Raw genomic sequence first — 24,282 nt, forward strand, 5'->3', positions numbered from 1 at the left:
AGGCCAGAAGAGAATGGCAAGAAATACTCCAAGTAATGAGAACCAGAGGTCTGCAACCAAGGCTACTATATCCAGCAAGGCTCTCGATCAAGATAGAAGGCCAAATAAGAAGCTTCCCAGACAAAAGAAGTCTAAAAGAATACACCTCGACCAAACCAGCTCTGCAAGAGATTCTAAAGGGACTACTTTAAGGAAGGGAAGGAACAGAGAGAGAGAGAGAGAGAGAGGGACACACGTACATAAAAGACAATGAATAAGTACCTATCAATAATAACCTTAAACGTAAATGGATTAAATGCTCCAATCAAAAGACATAGAATAGCTGAATGGATAAGAAAAAATGACCCACATATATGCTGTCTACAAGAGACCCACAGGATAAAAGACCTGCACAGGGTGAAGGGCTGGAAACAAATCTTCCAAGCAAATGGACAGGAAAAAAAAAAGCCAGGGTAGCAATACTCATAACAGACAAAATAGACTTCCAAAAAAGGTCCATAAGGTCCAGAAGGTCACTTCATAATACTCAAGGGAAGAATCCATCAAGAAGACATAAATATTGTAAATATATATGCACCCAACATAGGAGTACCCAAATATATAAAGAAAATCTTAGAGGACTTCAAGAAAGATATGGACAGCAATACAATTATAGTGGGAGATTTTAACACCCCACTATCAAAAATGGACAGATCTTCCAAATAAAATATCAACAAAGATATTGTGGCATTGAACAATACCCTTGATGAAATGGACTTTACTGATATATACAGAGCCCTCCATCCAAAAGAAGCTAAATATACATTCTTTTCAAATGTACACGGAACATTTTCAAAGATAGACCACATGATAGGACACAAAACAAGCCTCAAGAATTTCAAGAAAATTGAAATCATACCAAGCATTTTCTCAGACCACAAGGGACTGAAGCTAGAAACCAACCTGAAGGAAAAAAACCCAAAACACTCAAATCATGGAGATTAAATAGCATGCTATTAAACAATCAATGGGCCAAGAATGATATTAGGGAAATCAAAAGGTTTCTGGAAACAAATGAAAATGAACTCACAACAACCCAAATCTTATGGGACACAGCCAAGGCAGTCCTGAGAGGGAAGTTCATAGCAATGCAGGTCCACCTAAAAAGGTTAGAAACATTCCAAACAAACAACCTAACTTTATGTCTACAAGAACTTGAGGCACAACAACAAAGACAGCCCAGAGCAAGCAGAAGGAAGGAAATAACCAAGATCACAGCAGAATTAAATGACATAGAGACTAAAAGCACAATTCTAAGGATCAATGAATCCAAGAGCTGGTTCTTTGAAAAGATAAACAAAATCGACAAGCCTTTAAGCAGACTCATCGAGAAAAAAAGAGAGAAGACCCAAATAAACACAATCAGAAATGAAAGAGGAGAGATTACAACAGATACCACAGAAATACAACGGATTGTAAGAAATTACTACAAAGAACTGTATGCCAAGAAATTTGAAAACCTAGGTGAAATGGACAAATTTCTAGAAAAATATAATCTTCCAAAACTCAATGAAAAAGAAGTAGAAAGCCTGAATAGGCCAATAACAACAAAAGAAATTGAAGCAGTAATAAAAAAAAAAACTCCCAGCACACAAAAGCCCTGGACCAGATGGTTTCACAGGAGAATTCTACAAAACATTTAAGGAAGAGCTAACCCCTATCCTTCACAGACTATTCCAAAAAATCCAAAAAGATGGGAGTCTCCCAAACTCTTTTTATGAGGCCAACATCATCCTAATTCCAAAACCAGATAAAGACACAACAAAGAAAGAAAACTTCAGGCCAATATCACTGATGAACATTGACACTAAAATCCTCAACAAAATACTGGCAAACCGCATCCAACAATACATTAAAAAGATCATACACCCTGACCAAGTGGGATTGATTCCAGGGATGCAAGGATGGTTCAATATTCACAAGTCAGTAAATGTAATACATCACATAAACAAAAACAAAGACAAAAACCACATGATCATATCAATTGATGCAGAAAAAGCATTTGACAAGGTACAGCACCCATTCATGATAAAAACACTTGGCAAAGAGGGAATAGAGGGAGCATTCCTCAACATAATAAAGGCCATATATGAGAGACCTACAGCCAACATCATACTCAATGGGCAAAAATTAAAATCTTTTCCACTAAGATCAGGAACAAGACAAAGCTGTCCATTTTCACCACTTCTATTCAATATAGTACTGGAAGTTTTAGCCACAGCAATCAGACAAGAAAAAGAAATAAAAGGCATTCAAATCAGAAAGGAGGAAACAAAACTGTCACTGTTTGCAGATGACATGATAGTATACATAGAAAATCCTATAGACTCCACCAAAAAACTGCTTGACCGAATAAATGAATTTGGCAAAACAGCAGGATACAAAGTCAATATCCAGAAATCAAAGGCATTTTTGTACACCAACAATGAAACAGCAGAAGCAAAGGTCAAGGAAAAAATCCCATTTGAAATAGCAAAAAGAAAAATAAAATATTTAGGAATAAACCCAACCAAAGAGGTAAAAGACCTGTATTCAGAAAACTACATAACACTCAGGAAAGAAATCAAGGAAGACACAAACAAATGGAAACATATACCGTGTTCATGGATTGGAAGAATCAGTATCATCAAAATGTCCATACTACCCAAAGCAATTTACACATTCAAGGCAATTCCTATTAAAGTACCAATGGCATATTTCACAGACATAGAACAAACACTTCAACAATTTATATGGGATCATAAACGACCCCGAATAGCTGCTGCAATTTTGAGAAAGAAGAGTAAAGTAGGAGGGATCACAATACCCAACACTAAACTATACTACAAGTCCACTGTAATCAAAACAGCCTGGTACTGGCATAAAAACAGGCACATAGACCAATGGAACAGAACAGAGAGCCCAGAAATAAACCCAAGTCTCTATGGCCAATTAATATTTGACAAAGGAGGCAGCAACATAAAATGGAATAAAAATAGCCTCTTCAACAAATGGTGTTGGGAGAACTGGACAGCCATGTGCAAAAAATGAAACTTGAGCACCAACTTACACCATATACAAAAATAAATTCAAGGTGGATAAAAGACTTAAATATAAAATGTGACACCATTAAAGTCCTAGAGGAGAATGTAGGTAGGAAAATCTCAGATATTTCACGAAGAAACTTTTTTACTGACGTGTCCCCTAGAGCAAGGGACATAAAGGAAAGAATAAACAAATGGGACCTCATCAAAATAAAAAGCTTCTGCACAGCTAAAGAAAACAGTAACAAAATAAAAAGATAACCAACTGTATGGGAAAACATATTTGCCAATGATACCTCAGGCAAGGGTTTAATCTCCAAAATATATAAAGAACTTACATGACTATATTCTAAGAAGACAAGGAATCCAATTAAAATGTGGGCAAAGGACCTGAACAGACACTTCTCCAAGGAGGACATAAAGAAAATCCAAAGACACATGAAACGATGTTCAATATCGCTAGCTATCAGAGAGATGCAAATTAAAACCACAATGAGATACCACTTCACACCAGTCAGAATGGCCATCATAAACAAAGCAACAAACAACAAGTGTTGGAGAGGTTGTGGAGAAAAGGGGTCCCTAGTGCACTGTTGGTGGGACTGCAGACTGGTACAACCACTATGCAAAGCAGTATGGAACTTCCTCAGAAAACTAAAAATGGATCTGCCTTTTGACCCTGCAATTCCACTGCTGGGACTCTATCCTAAGAACACTAAAACACCAATACAAAAGAACCTATGCATCCCAATGTTCATAGCAGCACAATTTATAATAGCTAGATGCTGGAAGCAACCAAGATGCCCATCAGTAAATGAATGGACCAAAAAACTATGATACATTTACACAATGGAATTCTATGCAGCAGAAAGAAAGAAGGAGCTCCTGCCCTTTGCAACAGCTTGGATGGAGCTGGAAAACATTATGCTAAGTGAAACAAGCCAGGCAGTGAAAGACAAATACCATATGATCTCACCTTTAACAGGAACCTAAACAACAAAACAAAGAAACAAACAAAATATAACCAAAGACACTGAAATAGAGGACAGGCTGACAGTGACCACAGGGGAGAGTAGAGGGAATTTCAGGGGACATTGGGAAGGGTTCACGGGAACAAACTTAAAGGACACATGGTCAAAAAGAAGGGGGAGGGTGGTAATTGGAGGGAGGTGGGGAGGGGTGGGAGTGGGGGCTGGATTGGGAGTAAAAAGGAGCAAACTGTATTTGAACAATGATTAAAATAAAATTTAAAAAAAGATTGGAAATATATAGGGTGGGGCAAAAATAGGTTTATAGTCGTGAGTATGTGAAACACAAGAGTTTATTTTTGTAGTATTATTTATTAATTATTGTATTATTTTCCATACATACAACTGTAAACCCACTTTTGCCCCACCCTGTGTACACATCTACTTCAAGTAAATTCAAACAATTTCTGATCTTTCTAATAGAGATGGAAAATGACATGTTCATCAGATCGATGGGATGTACCATGCACCTGAGGCCATGATAATCTGCCCTAGCAGAGAGGCCATATCTGGCACAGCAGCTGCAATTGCATTATTTTCTTTCTTTTTTTTTTTAAGATTTTATTTATTTATTTTTAGAGAGGGAAGGGAGGGAGGGGGAGAGAGAGAGAGAGAGAGAGAGAGAGAGAGAGAGAAAGATTCAATGTGTGGTTGCTGGGGGTTCTGGCCTGCAACCCAGGAATGTACACTGGCTGGGAATAGAACCTGGGACACTTATGGTTCCCAGCCCGCACTCAATCCACTGAGCTACGCCAGCCAGGGCAGATTACTTTCTAATTGAGGTTACTTTAGTTTACTGTCATTCTCCAAAACATGTCTGTATTTGTCTAGGTTCCAGGCTGGTTAATTGAATGGGGATACGATGAGAATCATCGACCACACATCTTTAAGATCATTAAAAGTGGCACTAATCTCTTTCACTCCCCTTACCACCCTCCCCCATCCAGAGATTAAAACATTTTTAACAAATTTATAATTTGGGGGGACGGGAAGTTTCAGAAGCTTTTACTTGGCTTTCTCCACTATCTAGGTCTTATGCCACAATCCAAGGAACCAATATGAAGTTCTTCTGATTAGCCAGTAGGCCCATTGTAGCTATAAGTTAGGGACAGGGTAATTGACCACTGGGTAGCTCTGTGGACCCACTGTTAGCAGGAATTTGGCCAGGCCTCCATGCACTGCTTTACCATTATGTGCTGGCACTCTAATGGGGGAACATGATTATACTTCACCGGCACCTCAAACCCTATGCCCAAAAGCCCTTGAAATGTGTGGGCATTTTCTTAGCTGAGTAAAGGCCTTAGGTCATATCCCTTTGGGGAAATTTTGAGGAAATTTTTAACTTATTCACTTGCCATGGTGAGACAGGTGGTAGGGACTCCCTCTTTCAATGGTTAAAACTTGCTGGTCTTTACAAATAACAGTTCTTTTATAATTGGGTTTTTTCGTGCTCTCTACCATCTTGTCATTAGGATAGCTGCTGTTACATAGGTTCCTACGTTCTACATTTAAGAAAACAAGATTCAGGGACTTAAGGTCACACAAATAATAAGTTGTAAAACCTGTTTTGTATTGTGAAACAATGTTCTCTCTCTTAAGCAAAATACTGTCCTGGGAAGGCTCTGTCTGTGTAAATTTGTCCTGAGTAAGATTGCATTCAGATAACTCTTTGTGTCTGAAAGCAAAACTGAGGGAGAAAGAAGAGGTGAAAATGTCACTACATTCCCAGACTATGAGATGTGCTGAAAATTTTCTTATTCTTCTATCCTATAACCTGGTCTTTTTCCATTACAGGGATTCCTATGGTTAGGGTAATTACTGAGACAGGAAGTCCCTGAATGACCTAGCTAGAGAACACACAGGGATTCTTTTGGTGACTGCAGGCAATTAAATACTTTATGAAAAATGGACTTATCAATAACTCCAAATGTGAGCAGGTGGAAACTGCCTTTTGTTCCCCAATTCAGAAGCCCAAGGATATGATTGTCTTGGAAAGTTTCACCCTCCTATAGGAATATAAAAGATACTTATGCAAAAATAAAAATTTAGTTTTTTAGTAATCTGTCTCAAGTGAGAGTTGTACAAATTCTTTCCCTTTCTAGATATGCCCATGTTTTGTCTTGAGTCAGGAGAGTAGGTCTAAGAACTAGTGCTGTGGTGAGAATGGGCATCCTTGTCTTGTTCCTGATCTTAGAATAAACGGTTTTAACTTTTTACCATTGCATATGGCATTAGCTGTTGGCTTGTTGTAGATGGCCTTTATCACACTGAGGTACATTCCTTCTATATATAATTTGTTGAGAGTTTTTATTATGAAAGGACACTGATATTTGTCAAATGCTTTTGCTGCTTCTATGGAGATGATCATATGATGTTTATCCTTCATTCTGTTAATGCAATATATCACATTTGTTGATTTGCTTATGTTGCATCCTAGGGATAAATCCACCTTGATTATGGTGTGTGATCCTTTTGATGTGCTGATGAACTCAGTTTGCTTATATTTTGTTGAGCAGTGGTCCTCAACCTTTTTGGCACCAGGGACCGAATTTATGGAAGACAGTAGGGGTGGGTGGTAGACAGGGTGCAGAGCTCAGGTGGTAATGCCAGCTGTGTCCATAGACCTACTGGGAAGATGGAGGTTGGGGATCCCTGTTGTTGGGGATTTTTGCATCTATATTTATCAGGGATACTGACCTGTGATTTTCTTTTCTTGTAGAGTCCTTGTTTGGCTTTGATATCAGGTAAATATTGATCTCAAAAAATGAGTTTGAAGGGATACCTCCTCTTCATTTTTTTGGAAGAGTTTGGGAAGGATTGATATTCTTTAATGTTGGGGTAGAATTCACTAGTGAAGTTGTCTTTTCTTTGTTCTTAGCTTCTTCTAGGTGTTCTAGCTATGTTGGTTGCCTCAGCACTGAGTGAGGTGAGAGAGAATAGTTGTTTAGGGATGCTGGAGGGCCACTTCAATCCTGCTTTCTCCTGAGGGGGAAATTGCAGGCTAAGTGGACTTCTTTCACTTCTGAACTGGGTGGAAATAAGGGAAGGGTTGACATGGATCCAATGAATCTCTTATTCATTTCAAAGATTGTGAGCCCTGGCTGGTGTAGCTCAGTGGATGGAGCACGGGCTGTGAACCAAAGCATCGCAGGTTCTATTCCCAGTCAGGGCACATGCCTGGGTTGCAGGCCACGGGCCCCAGCAACAGCATATTGATGTTTCTCTCTCTCTTTCTTTTTCTCCCTCCCTTCCCTCTCTAAAAATAAATAAAAAAAAATCTTCAAAAAAAACCTGTAAAGGATCTTAAAAAAAAAGATTGTCTTGGGTTTGTGTTCCACTGGGGTGTTGCAAATTCTTAACTGGATTTTGGACATTTCATAAAGGTAATTTGATGCAAGCATTGTTTCATCAATATCTCTATAGGGGGACAAGGACTGGGACTTTCTATTCCACCATCTTCCTTGTGTCATTCAAATGTCTAGATTAGCCCTTCTTCACCTGGTGTGTCAAGATAGTTCTGGGGATCACTGGAGTCCTTGAAATAGGTTTTGGAATTTTAGGAGTATGAACTTTCATCAAGTTCTCAAATGCTTCCCCCAAATGTTAGGAGTACTAATGATGTTTATATACTAGTAGTGATGAGAACTGGGAACTTGATTCAGTATCTCTGAGTTTAATAGTCTTTTTTCCTATTTAATTTTGATACACAGATCTGGGTACCTAGTCTCTATTTTAATCATTGTTTCCATGGGCTGGGACATTCTGAGTTCCAAACAACATATAAAATCTTGAAAGACATCCCATTTGTAAATTGAAGCTGCCTACAGTTGGGATGAAGGATAATTGAGTTTAAGGACTTCGGTGTCTGATAAACATTTTTATTCTTTAGATTGAATTATAAATTCTAAAAGATTAGACCATGTGTGTGGGCACAATACCACACAAAGGAGTACTTATGGCAACTTGTACTTTTAATAATTACTAAACAAATTGATCTTATTCAAATTGTTCAAGTAATCATCCATAAAACTAGACAGATTGGCCATAAACAGAGTACAACCAGGGACTTCTCTGAATTCTAAAGCAACTCCTCCTTTCTACCATTTCTATGACTACATCCCTTACCCACGTGAGGAGGGACCAAAGGATGTGTGGTGACAAGCAGCTGCCTGGTTGAAATCCAGAAAAGGAGCCAGACGTTTATAGTGGCCCCTGAATATAGGAACTGACTCTGAGACAGGGGCTGGCTTCCAAACTTCCTGGGTTGCTGGTATAGGTTCTACTAATACAGTTATTTCACAACTTTTAATATAATTATTTCCATCAAAGAGAACTAAGTACATGACCTGGGGCCTTTGTTTTATATAATTCCACAGTTGTATTTTTTCTAGATTTTTTAATTTTCAGGCATCTTCAGGCACTCTAATAGTAAAAGTTTAAATCTTCTATAAGTAATTTTTACTTTGAAATTTACATCTCTTGGACCCAAGCAGTTAAGTGTATTTTTTATTCTCCTTGACATAGCTCAATAGTTAAGAAACCTATTGTATCTTCACAGTTGCAATTTATTTTTTCTGTTGAGAATTGGATCACACCTTTGATATTTTAGAGTGCCAAATGAATAAACAAGAAAGCATTTCAAATATCTCATTTTTATTAGTATTATTTTTTGAGGACATAGCATATCTCAACTACCTTGACAGGCTTTTAAAGGAAAACAATTGCATCTGCCACAGAAAAAAGAATTGATGTTTAGAGAATGGTTAGTAAGCAGAGAGGAGTAAAGTGGCTTCCTCTGTGGGCGTCAGGACTTGTGTAGGCTCAGCTTGAGTATCTTGTCAACTTTCAAAGTGTTTAATGGTGGCAGAGAGGAGTTTCCTAGAGAATATGCTGGGACAATATCAAACTTGATCATGAGAGATAGAGACTGTCTTATTCAAACCCCACAAAAGAAAAAAACCTAAAGAAGTAAGTTCATTGTGAAATAGAGGGCTCAACCAAGCACATCCCAGCAGTTTCTTGGAGAGATTGTTGAATTCCCATTACGGAATATTATAAAATGAGAGAGAGGTTTTGGGTCTGGGATAGTTTCAAGGAAAACTTTTAGAATGAAATGAAAACTGAATACTTTTGAAAACTTCCTTTCTAATTCTACAAAATGATGGTAAGTGTATACCACATCTCTTTCTACTCTTTTTTTTCCATGCTTTGTTATATGCCTTGAACCACAGGGATCCTTAAATTATGATCTTTAACAATACTTATTGTTTGACAACTGACTTCATACAATTGGATGATTTATTTTGAAGCAGACCATTAATAACAAAGTTGCTACTAATAAAGCACAGAACTCAGGGAAGTATTTGTTTTGAAATGTAAACTGGAAAAGTTATCCCTCTAACTGTCCTTCATAATTGCCTTTTTCATTCACTTGTATTAGGTATGCTTTTGTCAAAGGACTTATAGGGAAGAAGCCAACATTTTTGAATAACTCTGATATATTTATGAGAATGATTTTTTATTGTGCTCATGGAAACTAATCAAAATGTTGAGGGCTACTGATCTACTCTACAGCCTTGTGCCCTGTGTGGACACACACTGGAACAGAAATAGGATTTCACAATGTTACCAAACAGCAACTGGGGTCCTGCTGCCTACTGAGCCCTCTGGGCAAAATTCCAGAAGCAAAGGTTTGGTGATAAAGGAAAGGAGTTTTATTCAAAAGCTTCACAATTTTGGAATAGTAGCTTTCCACCTGCATTAGTCACTTAAGCCTATCAATTTAGGCTAAACTCTTTAACACCTGAGTTCTATCATTCCCCTTTGTTTTAGTGAACTTATTTCTATAGGGTTAGTTTACAAACTAAAACAACATAAAATACAGAAGCTACACAATTTTGGAAGAATGGCAGGCTTCTGCCTCCGAGCCTGTCCCCTCTATCTAGAACACCCAAAGAATAATGCTGCCACCCTCTGCCAGGTCAGCCTGATCCTAGGCTGTGCCTGGAGTTCCTGCCCATCCAAAGTACCGTCCCATCCATTGGGAAATGAAGACCGCTACAGCATGATCATCCAGGCATCAGAGGGCTCAAGAGTCAGAGAGAGCCAGCACCCATCCTACTGGGAGTCTTTTTATTTCAAATCTTCTTGCCCATAATTCTACCTGCTCTGGAGGCACTCAGCTTCTCTGCTAATCTCATCCTAGATGGTTTATTATTGCCTCAGCAAACTCCTCCTATGGCCCCTTCACACTCTGATCAGATCTCTCTGTACCAACAATAGAAGTTAACCCGGAGAGCCCAAGCACCAATGCTGAACAATTATGCAAGAAGCCATGTTACCATTACAAATCTTTCTTTATATTCAGAATTCTATGTTTTTGTACTTTTTAAATTAAAAATAAACATATATTCTATATTCCATCTCTAAAAGACATTCTTCTTTGCCATTCATGTAATTGGATAGACAAACTAATAGCTTTATTTTGTGGTGATGTCTTCATTTTTGATTAATTAGATTGTGTTTTCTAAAGGGCAGGTGCTATCTAAGTACAATTAAGTGTGTAGTAAATCCGCATAAATGATGATCTTGTTCTAATATTGGCCCTTCCGGATCTCTTTCTGCATGTTGTTCACTTTGGTTTGTCATTACCACTTGGTGGAATTTGATTTCTATAGGTTTCCCATTAGTCGTCTAGCTAGAGATTTTGCTGAATACCTATCATCAATAGTGGCAATTCCACTAATTCTTTCTGTGGCATATTATACTGTCTAATTAACCTCTAAATTAAAAAATGTGCAAAAGCCCTGAATAACTCTTCTTATTTTTGAATGATTTCTTATGTAGAATTACATTTTATTATCTCATTTCCTTTTCACTTTTTTATTTTTTAGCATTTTGGAACAGCACATCTTTACTCATGCTATTTAAATGTTTCATTTAAAAAAACTTGGTTCCTCAATTTCATATGCTTCTTTCTGTTGTGGGAGTAACTTCTATGTGTACAAGACTTGTCACCTAGAGACTCTGGAACCCCTGTCATGATTTATTTTCATTGTTGTGAAACAGGCCGTGTCTGGCTCATCTGTGGAAACATTTAGCATCTGCCTGCAGTTGCTCTGTTTTGACACGGGATGGCCGGAATGCTGAGAGAAATTGAATCTGGGTTAAACTTCTGTAGGCACTGTTTTGATCACATTGGAAGGCAGAAATCATCCTGTATCACACTAAAAATGGGAGGAAATTTTGAACAGGACTCCAAAGAGAGTTTGAGTGGAGAAATTTTAGGGCTTGAGAGTCTGGAAATAATTAAATCAGAATAATATGTAGAGTGAAAAGAACACTGGTCCTGGAAGTGGGAGACATGAGTTCTTGCTTACGCTCTCTAGTAAAAAGAAAAATCTAATTATAATTCTGGCTGCCCTCACTTTTGTAATGTAATTACTTGGACAAGTTACTTAACTTCCAAGCCTCAGTTTATGAGTTATAAAATCAGATAATACCTGCCTTACACATACTATTTATAGTCTTAACTAATACCTTATGTAACTGTTATGAGAAGAGACATAACATAAAAACTGATATGTTAGTTTTTAACCTACTTTTATATTTTATTTTTAATTAAAAATGTAAAACATTGCCCTCTACTTAGCTTTAGTTAAAAATACTTTTCCCCCCTTTTTTAAAAAAATATTTTTTATTTTAATTGTTCAAGTACTGTTTTCTGCCTTTTATCCCCATCCCAGCCCACCCCCCCAGTCCTCCCCACCTCCCTCCAGTTTCCACACCCTCCTTGTTATTGTCCCTGTGTCCTTTATACTTGTTCCTGTAAACCCTTCCCCTTTTCCCCTGAAATTCCCTCCCCTCTGGTCATTGTCAGCCTGTTCTCTATTTCAGTGTCTTTGGTTATATTTTGCTTGTTTCTTTGTTTTGTTGGTGAAGTTCCTGTTAAAGGTGAGATTATATGGTATTTGTCTTTCACCACCTGTCTTATTTCACTTAGAATAGTGCTTTCCAGTTCCATCCATGCTGTCACAAAGGGTAGGAGCTCCTTCTTTCTTTCTGTTGCATAGAATCCCATTGTGTAAATGTACCATAGTTTTTTGATCCATTCATTTACTGATGGGCACTTACTTAGGCTGCTTCTAGAACTTGGCTATTGTAAATTGTCCAGAGACACATGAAAAGATGCTCAATATTACTAGCTATCAGAGAGATGCAAATTAAAACCACAGTGAGGTACCACTTCACACCAGTCAGAATGGCCATCATAAACAAAGCAACAAACAACACGTGTTGGAGAGGTTGTATAGAAAAGGTAACCCTAGTGCACTGTTGGTGGGATTGCAGGCTGGTACAACCACTATGGAAAACAGTATGGAACTTTCTCAGAAAACTAAAAATGGATCTGCCTTTTGACCCAGCAATTCCACTGCTAGGATTATATCCTAAGAATCCTGAAACATCAATCCAAAAGAACCTATGCACCCCAATGTTTATAGCAGCATAGTTTAAAAATACTTTTTGATGTGTGGTCAATTAGTTAGTAGATATCATTATCTCCATTTTTTGTCCACATTCTATTGACAAACAAAATTATGGATTATTATTATCTAGTTAGCAAATAATACAGTGAAGTGGGATTTTGAGTAAAAGGCTTGGGAGACTAATAATTAAGAGGCTAGCCTCTTAATTATAGTGCTGAAAATTCACTTTCATCTTGGTCTGTACCTTCAGAATGTATCTTGTTGTGTGAAACCATTGGTTCCCTGCTAAAGAGACAGTCTGCTTCTACAAGCATGCATTAGGGAAGTGGGAGAAGGAAAGAGGGCAAAAGGGACTGAGATACCAAATGCAATCTAATAACCTGATAAACTAGGCAGGAGAAATGAGGATTAGAAGAAACCAAAGCTGTAAATGGTCATTATAAGCATAACAGTCAAGAGAGATCATCTGGAGCTGGTAGTATTGGCAGTAAATTCTGAAGGGGGCCAGCTCTGGGTCACTGTTATGAAAATCTCATGAATGAAAACAGCCAACAAATTAAATGAGATAAAGTTGTTGAAGACCCTGTACTTCTACCTCACACCAGTGGAAATTTTTATTTCTGATGGAGGAAGGGAATGGTTGTTGAGACAACCTCCTCAGTCCTGATGATCATGTCCTCTAGTCTATACTGCTGAGACTAGTATATTCATTATCTGGATCATGAATTTCTCACAGATTTGGAGTCTGTCAGTTTTTGCCCAGTACTAGCCCTATGCTAGCTGTTTAGAATGATTCTATAGTGATGTCTGTAAATAGTTTTTCTGCTGCTTTATACTATAGCATTGAAATGTCCCAAAGCCAATATTCATAGAACCTAATGTTTAGTCCATTAAAAAAATGGGCACAAACTCATTTGTATTAGCAAATGCCCATGAGTAGGAAAATGAATGAATAGATGGTTGTATATTTGTACAGTAGAATATTATTCAGCAGGGAAAATGAGCTGTATAGCTCCAGATACCTTGACATCAAGAAACCTTAAGAGGAAGAAAGGAAAGGAGGGAGGGAAGGAAGGAGGGAGGGAGGGAGGGAGAAAGAAAGAGGAAAACCATTGTTAGAGGGGTCAAGCTCATGCTGTCCAATGCTAGCCACACGTGGCTCTTCAAACCTAATTAGAATAAAAATGCAATCCCACCTTGAAAAAAAAAAAAATGGGCACAAACCATTAAATGCAATCAAGAAATAGTTTTATTTTTCTCTCACTGCCTTGATGTCTTAGGCTATTATCTTGTGTATTGGCCACTTGGTCCATGGGACCAATATACCTTTGGCCTGTGAAATGATAGATTTTCCTCTTGTATCAGATGTCCCATCTTTTTCACACTACTGTTCTTGGTCAATTCAGTTAGGCTCCCACTTTTAGAATTTTTAGACAAAAATAGGCACTTGTCTGTAATTTCTTATTTGCCCCCCAAATCCTGGGAAACATGTTAGATTCCCTGAAGAGCTCTTTTTCTTGCAGGTCTCTGCAGGCATCCTGCCAGGTTGTGACACCAAGATTTCCCATCTCACCCCATCATTTCCTGTGGCCAACCTACATGTTCACAAGTGTCAGGATGTCCAGGCCCTAGAGACCTGGGCTAAACACCTTGTGTAAGCTGTCACAGGGAAGGACTTGTACTGGGTTCAGCATGAAGCTGATACTGGGTCTCTTCCTTACCTAGCTACTTTAGCGATGTTGCCGCACCTTGGGGAAAAGGTCTATGTGCTTGCAACTTAAAAGAGTTAATCATGAAAATCTAGGGCTTCTGGAGTCTAGGGCTATTTTTTTCCTTGATCTGGGACTGAGTAAAACATTGTGGAGAAGTGAAACTTTCCTTGTATCCTAGGAACCACTGTTCAGCTCTTGGAGCAAATTGGACTTCAGTTACTATTCTGAAATGGGGCTTAGAGCTAAAATGTAGAAGCTAAATGTAGGAAATTGAAACAAGCAGGCAGCTAAATGTAGGAAATAGAAACAAGCAGGCAAGGCTATGGAGGTCAGCAGGTCAGGAGAGACCTTAAGGAGTGCATTTGAGCTTCTTGTCTCTGGTGTGTGCGTTTGTGCACACATACTGCAGTAAAGAAGGCTAATTTCATAGACAATGACAGCATTTTTTAGGATTGCCAGAGTCACTTGAGAATCTAATATTTAGATACATGTAATTCTTGTGGTCAGCAGGATGGAGGCTTGAAATCATTATTGTTGGATATTTAAATGATTGTGACCCTATGTTATTCCACAGTCTTGTGAATTGACATATTGATTACTCATCTATCCATCCATTCATGCCTGCAGCTTTACTAGATTAAAAAAAATATATATATATATATACATGACTGTATACTTTCAAGAGGTATACAGTCTAATGTGGGATAATGTATAAGACAATGAATCAATTACAACACAATGTGATCACTATTCAGATGGAGGGAAACATCAGGTATTTGGGAGCACAGGAGAAACAACTAGTACAATGGATTAAGAAAATTGTGATGATTCATTAGAGGAGATACCATATTTTGCCATGTATGATGTACAAATTTTTGAGGAAAAAATATAGATGTGCATTATACATTGGTAGTACTAATTCTGTATCTACATAGATGTTTTTAATTCTTTTGTTTATGCTTATGCATTAAAAGTGTAACTCTAGAAAGCAATAATAATATCTATACACAAAATAATACCCTAGAATATGATAATTAGTTTTGTTTCTAAATATAAATAAATAAAAAATTGAAATCAAAGGTTTTTTCCTGAAAGTTTGGGTCAAAAATGTGGGTGTGCATTATGCATGGAACTGCATTATATATGGCAAAATATGGTAACTCTTGATGATATCTTTAGAGGGAATAACTGAATGAGTTGGAATTAACTAGGTAAAGATTACTTACCAACATGTGTGGTGGTGCCAAGTGTTTCAATCAAGCCCATTTGGGAAGCCATTTATCTTAACTCTTCAACACATGGTAAAAAAATCAGGAAGTAGGCAAATAAAGTCTCTGACTATCCCAAACAGATGACATCAGGTCTGTGCACTATAACACAATCACTGCCATGTAAAAGCTGCTAGTCAGATGGTATAATACTGATAAATCTGAATTGTAAATTAAAGACTTGGATTAATTCAATGACTAATGTGGAAGTATATCAAGTTCATGCTGTCTAGTGAGATAAAGAATTACAAAGATGCATTCTATTGTATTGGTGAGAGCTGTTGGATGGAGGGTTTTCAGGAGCATCTATAAAGGACACATGGACAAAACCAAAGGGGGTTAGGATCAAGGGTAGGAAGTGGGGATGGCTGGGGTGGGGGAAAAATGGAGACAACTGTATTGAACAACAATAAAAAAATTAAAAAAAATAAACTGATAAAGGGAGGGAGCCCAGAGACTTTATCATCTGGATGAACTTCTTGTTCTTACCCAAGATAAATGTCTTTTAATCTGTAATGGGACTATTCTGCTCCCCACAGGTCAGCTTGCAAGACACCTTGGTGGGTTAAGGCTACTGTGCAAAATATTGTCCTAAACTGTAGAAATCAAAACAAATTCTTTCCCTTTCCCAGGTTATTGAATGTGTTTTTGTAGCTCTACTCATTAAGAAATGGAGTCTTTCTCCCCTGCTTGAGCATGTGCTGGCCCAATGAACTCTGTAGTCAAGGGGGCTGTAGCAGATACCATGTCACCAGAGACTCGGAAAGTGCTTGGGTATTGAGGCTTTTCCTATTACTACTCTTGGAAGATTGTGACTGCCACCATGTTAAAAAGCTAGGGAAGCCTGTTAGATGATCAGGGACATGTGGTCTAGTTAGTCCTCATTTTCTAGGGCACAGTCTGCCAAAATGTGAGGGAGGCACTGTACTGCCATGTGAGCACAGATACATAAGTAAACTCAGCTGCATCCAGAGGCTGCCCAGCTGAACCTAGCTGAGCTCAACCCAAATTGCCAGTCCATAGAAATGTGAACTAAACAAATGTTCTTTAAGCCACTAAATTTGGGGGTGGTTTTTGCCATTGTCTATACTACCTGGTACTTACAAGAGAGTTTTCTTGCCTCTTTTCTTTCTCATATTGCTCTGTTCAGTAGTTCTCTCCATTTATTTACACGGTGTGTGTTGGCTCTCCTGACTTATTTGGTTTCTTAATTACTGACCATAAAGTATTTATAGAGTATTTATGGTATGTTAGGTACTATGCTACGTGATGGGGGATGCTAAAAGTTAATAACATGCCACCTTGGGTTACATGGAGTGAATTCTATGCTTCCTTCTGTTCATCTAATTACTTGGAAACACTTAAAAGATGAGTGGGAGAAGTAATATTGAAAAACATTCTTTGTACCAAAGAAACAAAACAAAAGGAGACAAGTGGGACTGAGTAGCTTATGTGTAGTACTCTTCTTCTCTTATGCCCTAGAAATCAGATATTTGTTCATTTGTTTTAATATCCTATACTTTGGCAGAATGCTGAAGGGACCTGTCATTAATATTTTTCTCTACTAATGACTAATAACTTTTTCTATTATGAATGGACCCAAGTCCTCTGGTTAAGGCTTTTCCACACTCAGGCATCCATTATTTCCTATTTCATGGAATACAGAAGATAGCATGTTTTAGCGGTGGTGCTGGGGAATGTAGAGAAAAATCAAAGCCAAACTAAACCAAATAAATTAAACTAGTTTTAGACTTAGGTACATCTGGTTCGAATCCCAGTGTTGCCACTTAATGACAGTGAAATCGTCTCAGTATTTTTCATATGTAACATGGGGTTATGTCATCTACTTTGTGTGATGTGAGAAATTGAAGGAAGGATTTGCGGTTGCGTAGAAAGCCCCTAGCAGAAAGCTTGAAGTGCCCCAAAGTGACATTGTAGTCAGCCCTCAGAACATGGAGGGCTACACGTGGAGTTACAATCCAGTGAAGTTTAGCATCCAATGTAACTGTTTTTACTGCTTAGACAGGAGGAGGCAGAGAAGTATTACCTCTAGATTTCTGTTAAAATAGGGAGGCCTTTGCCATTTTTTTCCTTTGGGAGGGAAGAAAAGATTTTTCTTTAAAGTGTAGGAGGTGCCAGGAATAGGGATACTTTGATTTGAAGTCATTGGGAATTACTTATCTGAATATTTCAAAAAAAAATACAAAGATTATCAGAGAATGTTAGTACCATAAGACTTTGAATAATAAATTCTGATATACTTTCATTTAATTTATACACTTGTTACCTTTATTGACTTTTTATCATGTTTTTGTAAAAACAGACTGGGTGTAATTAGAAGAATTTTATTTTAGATATTTTTATCCTTACCTTATATATTGCTTTTAGAGAGAGAGGAACAGAGAGAGAAACACTTATGCAAGAGAGAAGCATGGACTGGTTGCCTCCCAGACATGCAGGCACCGAGGATCGTTTGTGTCCAGACCAGGGGTTGCATGAGCCTGTGCAAGAACTGGGGATTGAACCCATAACCTAGGTATGTGCCCTGACCTGGAATTTAACCTGCAACCTTTTGATTATGGGCTCATGCTCCACCAAATAAGCTACACCAGCCAGGACCAGAAATAAACTGTTAACAATATGATAAAACTATAGTTTTCCCACAACCACAGAAAGCCAATCAATTAGAAGCTAGGAGAATTATAATGTATGCTTTATATTTCTTATGAGAAAGGAAAGCCAGTGTTCTAAAGTGGTTTTTCTAAACGCTTATTCTTCCCTGTACAGAGCCCAGGTTTCCATTTGTCATTCCTCTTTGGATTTCATCCCACTACTTAACATAGCAGAGAGAGAATTACTATGAGATTTATAATGAAATAGCAGTGCTAGGCATTTTGAAATATAAAGTTTGCTCCCTGGGGAAATAAGTGCTAGTTAAGGGGTGGTGGTGGGGAATCTTTGATCACATGACACAAATCTTTCAAAAGAGATCATTTAAAGGAATCTCAAATGATTGCCATGTGCTAACCCAATTTTACTATAGTACAACTAACTAAAACAGTATAACTCACATGATATACTTTAGGCTCCTTGTTTTAAATTATTTCAGTCACTCTCAGTTATTTCCTTATAAATTCTTTTCTTTCTTTAAACCTATATTAAGATAGATTATCAGGCTAAAATAGAACAACCTATTCAGAGTGAATGGTGAATGGGAAGGAATAACTTTAATAGATATTTTATAATTTATAAACATATAGAAACACCTTGAAAGTAAAATCTAAATGTTGAAGTTATAGATGGGATCTAGATTGAACTTGACTAAAGTAATAAAACATTATAAAATCTGTGGCTCTACCTTTCGTTAAAACCACCACCAATCTAGTTAAAATATTTGATGTCTTTTAGATACAAAGCCTGGTTGACTTGCATAGCATGTTAAGATAAAATCACTAACAAGGGAAACATATATTCCATATTTCTTTGTAAATATGATACCTAGTATTACTTTTATTTTCTAGCCGCTGGAGAGAATGTGTGATACCTATTTCATCAGTGATTTCAGTGAGTCAGAGCTATAAAAGCATAAAACTTTAGAGCCGGAGAAATTTAGTTACCTTGACACTTATGAGTCTAGTTGAATAAGTGGTATGAACATTGGGTTCAAAGCAAGATCTTCGAGATATCCTTACTTGTAAGGGACTTGTAAGATTTCCTGGATCAGTATCCTATTTCTTTGCCTCAGATACTCTTTTCTTTTTCTAAATCCATTGTTAGTACTTACTCATTTTGCATAATCTTCTAATCACTAGATTAAGGTTTTGCTCATCGCCAAAGCTGATCAAAGTGAGCCAGAAGAAGACTCTTTCTTTGAGCTCATATGCATACAGCTTAAACCAATACCCAATTTGATCTAACCTGTAAGGAGATGACCTTCCAGGGTCTCGCTATTACATTTCTGTAAATAGTACAAGGTTCTTTTACCAAGGACTCTGGTTACATGAAGCTGCAATGCAAATCGTTTCTATAAGTCCATTAGATGGTGGAACTGGTAAAAATGCAAAATTCTCTGAAACCAGGTACTGTTTTCTTGTTCTTTGTGGATAAATTGCCATCGTAGTTACAGCCAGTTCGTTCTACCCCCGTTCTTCCTCTAGAGGGAGACATAGTCCAGCTTTTATACCAATTGCCGCCCTCTCATCTTTTACTGTGTCTTTTTCTGCAGGACCGCAGTTAGCTTCCAGCAGCAGCTTCCGCTGCTAACAAAACTGGCTGCTGGAAGGGTGGGGAGAGAGGCAACGCCCCCTGGACCTGCCTATGTTACTGCTTAACTCAACTCGGAGTGTTGGGACCTATTCTGTCCGGGTGTTCTCCTTCCACAGTGCAGGGAGGCCAGCCACTCCGCACCTCCTTGGACAGCCAGGCTGGGTGGAATAAGGGGTGTGGGTGGAACAGCGGGTTCTGCCCTTTACGGTGACTTTTTAAAAGATACCACCGTTGTCTTTTGATAGTATAGAGCTGAGGAGGGGAGACTTTGATTATTAAACCTCTTTCTTTTTATTTTTCCTTCGGTAATTTGGATTTGTTTCCTCAGCTCCCTCCCTCGCCCCTCTTCCTCCCCTCCCTCCTTTAGCGAAGTGACCCGGGTAACACTTGCTCGCGTTGGATGTTGGAACTCGCACCTCGGTGGTGACGTTGTCAGGCACTGGGGATAGGTGGACAGCAGCAGTTGCCCTTCCTTCCAGCCCACGATGCCTAGAGGGGCAGCGGCTGGGCAGCGTGGGGCTCTGCCAGCAGCACTTCTAGGAGGGACTGAAGGGCTGCAGCTGGCTAGGAGTTGCTGCTAATTGGACTCCGCGCAAAGTCTCGGAGAAGGCACCAGCTGGGACCTATCTGCTAACAGCGGGAACACGGGCGCCTGAACCGAGGAACTCGGGCAGCTTGCGGGAGGAAGGCTGCGGAGCTCAGAGCCTCTGCTCCTTCCTGCCCCTAACCTCCCCAGCCACTCCTCCACGTTGGAGACCCGGGACCTGCGAGAACCCGGGAACAGAAGTACGTGTCGGAGGCTGCTTTCCTGAAGGTGAATCGTTCCCACCAATTGCCTTTCCCCAGAGAGCAAAAGGGAGGGCTGGAGAGAAGGAACAGAGGATGTGTGAGTGTGTCTGAGAGGGAGAGACGGCTCGAGGCGAGAGGAAAAGTCTGTACTCGGCGTTAAAAGCAAACAAATCAGAGATGGAATAAGGGCGGTAATTGCTGCAAGACCGCCTTGATTCTCCAAGTGGGGGGAGCTGAGCGCACCGCGCGCGTCCGGCGAGGACAGCGGGCGACCGCGGGCTCTGGCAAGGGCTGCGGGACTTGGGCTTGTCCTCAGAAAACAAATCTTTCGATTACTTTGACACTGTGGAATAAAGAGGGGGGGAAAGGAAGAGACGAGGCTCACACGCTCCACCTTCCACCTGCTTTAAGGGGATTCCAGTGTAAATGTCAAGAGATTCCTGAGCTCCCTTTGCCAGGGGAGGAGGAAATAACACTCGCGCGCGCACACACGCACGCTCCGGACCTCACTCCCCAGCCCTCCACGAGCCCACACCACCCGACTTCGGTTCCCTATGCCCCTGAACGGGGACGGCGGATTGGCATCTTGGAAGCGATGCGAGAGCGATAAGGCTGGCGCGGGCCCGCGGAAGCTGCAGGAGCATCGCTAGGTGTTGCCGCCACCGGGAAGCCGGGCTGCAGGTAGGTGCGAGCGGTGCCTCCCGCGGGCTCTGGGGACTCGGGCGGCAGCTGGAGCAGCCGGTGCCCGGAAGCCTCCCCTCCCGGGGGTCCGGGGCTGTAGGGGGCTCACCGGGGGAAGAAGAGAGGTGAGAGCAGATGCTTGTTGGGCCGCCAGCGTCTCCCTAGAGGGCGTTCGGGGTAGGGGCGGGGGTCGAGGGGCGAGGGGAGGGGATCAGAGCACTTGAAAGCGGTTCGAGAGCAGTGCCCGCCCTCCTTTTCTGCCCCATTTCTTCTAACACGACAAGCGACCCGGCCGAGGATTAAAGTGGGTTTTAATTCGATCCCTCAACCAGACCCATCTGGCTTCGTAACCATTTTGAACTCCTAACAAGCAGTTGGGGGTCACGTTCGAGGCAGGATCAATGCGATTTGTCAGGTCGCCTTTCTGAAATCCCTACTTTCTGTCCACTTCTGATTAGCCAGTTCTCGGGCCTGTCTGCAGACGGTGGGCGTTTCAAGGAGGCTCTTGATTTCTCCACTTCTAACTGTTTTCATGAAGGATCATCTTGATAAGTTCCGGGGTCCCCTCTATTTAAAGGGTTATTTCCAGTCGGGAACGGACGCTTTAATAAAGGTTACTACAAGCGAGCTTTAGGAAAAGGATCATTTTACGAACAGTGTTCAAAAAAGAAAAAAAAAAAACCCAGCTTCGAGAAACTAATGGTTTTTCATTTCTCTCCTAATAGAAGCCTCCCAGATCTTGTTAATAGTGCGCGGTTTTTCTGTCCCATTGCTTTGCTGTCCCTTCCCCCCTTCTGTTCTGAAAGGCCGGGTTCCTATCTAGAGGCGTTTTCTTTAGGCTACCGATCTTCACTTTCGTGTGGGGAACGCGTTGTTTCCAGAAACTGCTCTTGCAAAGGAAAGTTTGAGATCCGCCGCCGGATTTCTATCTCCTCGACTGCAGGCTGAGCCGTCTAGTTCCCACTGGAAAAGGAGCAACTGGGGGCGCTGGCAAAGCCCCTGGGTCGCCGCGACGCTTTCCCATTCAGTATTCCCCTTCCTGACGGGGTGTTAAACGATTGCCTGAAGCATTTGAAATCTAATGTGTAGTTACTACAGTGGCTGGTTAGCCTTTCTTCATCTTGTGCTGAGTTTGGCTTGTGGCAACAAAACAGCCAAGAAAATATCTTCCTTTTCTGAGTGATAAATCCCCTCTTGCATTTCGCAGAAATCGTGTGTGTGTGTGTGTTTTTTTTTTTTAACAGAAACAAACCTATATGCTACCTTGACTCTGAAAAGTACCTCCAAAGCAGCCAGTATAAGAGTCCTTCACTCAGGACAGGATGCATTTCAATAACTATTGGCTGAATGATAGTTATCTGGTTTCTGTCTTCCCAACTAGATTGTTGGAGATGTTAACGTTAAGATTTATCAATTAACACATTAAAACTGTGCTATTAGGCAATATAAGTTAAGGCAATTGAGTAATTAATTTTAGATATCTGTGTAAAGTGTTAAATGGCAATAACCATCAGAGGAGACTGAAAACACTTCTAAAGCCTTTCAAAACCAGAGCATTAAGATTATTTGTATTTATTCCAGCCTTTCTATGTTTCCATACGTATTTGCAGACAGGTGAATTTTTTACAGCTTCAAATTTGGCACCTAAGAACCTTAAAAATAATCAGACACATGTAATTTAATATTTTCCTTTCCTACTTTATTCTGTTCTGGTTCTCATCCTGGCTCAATTATTTACACACTGACCTCTTTGGAGTGCTGCTTTTTCAACACCATCAATAGCCACTGAAAGTCCTTTGGTGACTACACTGGAGCTCGTTCTATTTTGAAAAAATGAGATTGTGTCATTTATAGATCTCATACCCTGAGAGCAGTGTCACACCAGCTGAATGCTCAGGCACTCTGACTCTTTTGGGAGGCAGAGCACAGTTTTAGCCTGTTGCTTTTTATTAGACAATTTTTTTGAGGTCAAAATTTTGATTCTTTTTGCACCTTTATAAAATTGTGTAGTTTAGGATGCTTAAACTTACATATTAATAATAGTGCTGTGAGTGCTATGATATATATCTTTTAAGGAAGAACCCAAAACCTTGACATTAATGCCACAAGTTGTGCTGAAGGGGAATTGAAGGTTTCTGAGTTTATGTGGTTTTGAATCTGAACAATGTTAGCTATTTCAACAATGACAAACTGGGGATGAAGATTTATTGAGATGTCTGTGGATCTATGTCAAAAGTGATATGTATTGCTTAGAGACAGCATTATAGTATTTACTAACCACCAAGTTATAAAATGAGATGACACAGCTGTAAAAAGTTCTGTTTTTAGCCATAGTTACTTTTCCTTCTAAAAAATTTATGAGGTAATGAAACTTCAGCAGTAATATAACATTTTATTAAAATTATTTTGTATATTATTAGAAAAGTTCAGAAGTTTTTGGATCAGTATCTTTGATGTAGTATTTTAATAAATGATCCTCTTACAATGTGTTTTTGAACACTGAAGTGTTGAAAGTGCATTTTAGGGCTGATTTATCACTAATTGCATGTTTTGTATTACCCTGTACAGGTAGAGTAAAATGTGCCTCTGCAGCATTTCCCAGGTATTTCTTATCATGGGCCCTAATAGAAGGCACTGTCAGATTCTGCCTAGGTTCAGCTGTGGCTACAAACTGATGAACATTTGCCTCTCTAATGCATGTCTTAAAGTAGAAATGTTCCAAAGTGTCATCAGTTATTTCTAATATATTTGAGAAGATGAAACAACCATAGTGCAAACAGTTCAGTGCCCATGCTTTTACTTCTCCAGTATTTTATTAGGGATGCCTCATTAAGTCGCATTATTCTGCAGCTGTTTTGTTCATTAAAGATTCAAGTAAAAATAAGGAACTTTACTGTGCAATGCAGTTTTGTTTCGCTGGTGAAAAACCATAAGTTGAAGTAAAAATAAGCATCTAACAGTCCCCTTTGATCTATGCCTGACATTTACAA

General features: G+C 39.4%; 1 protein-coding gene across 1 annotated transcript in view; it reads left to right on the forward strand.

The window, feature by feature from the left end:
- Nucleotides 1–19,899: 19,899 nt before the first annotated feature.
- Nucleotides 19,900–24,282, forward strand: part of TAFA2 (TAFA chemokine like family member 2) — a 428,493-nt gene continuing 424,110 nt past the window's right edge. Inside the window, exon 1 of the mRNA XM_028533421.2 lies at nucleotides 19,900–21,292. The gene's annotated coding sequence lies outside the window, so the exon portion shown is untranslated. The remainder of the gene's footprint in view (nucleotides 21,293–24,282) is intronic.

Source organism: Phyllostomus discolor, chromosome 2 (genome assembly GCF_004126475.2).
Source record: "Phyllostomus discolor isolate MPI-MPIP mPhyDis1 chromosome 2, mPhyDis1.pri.v3, whole genome shotgun sequence".
Classification (NCBI taxonomy): Eukaryota; Metazoa; Chordata; class Mammalia; order Chiroptera; family Phyllostomidae; genus Phyllostomus; species Phyllostomus discolor.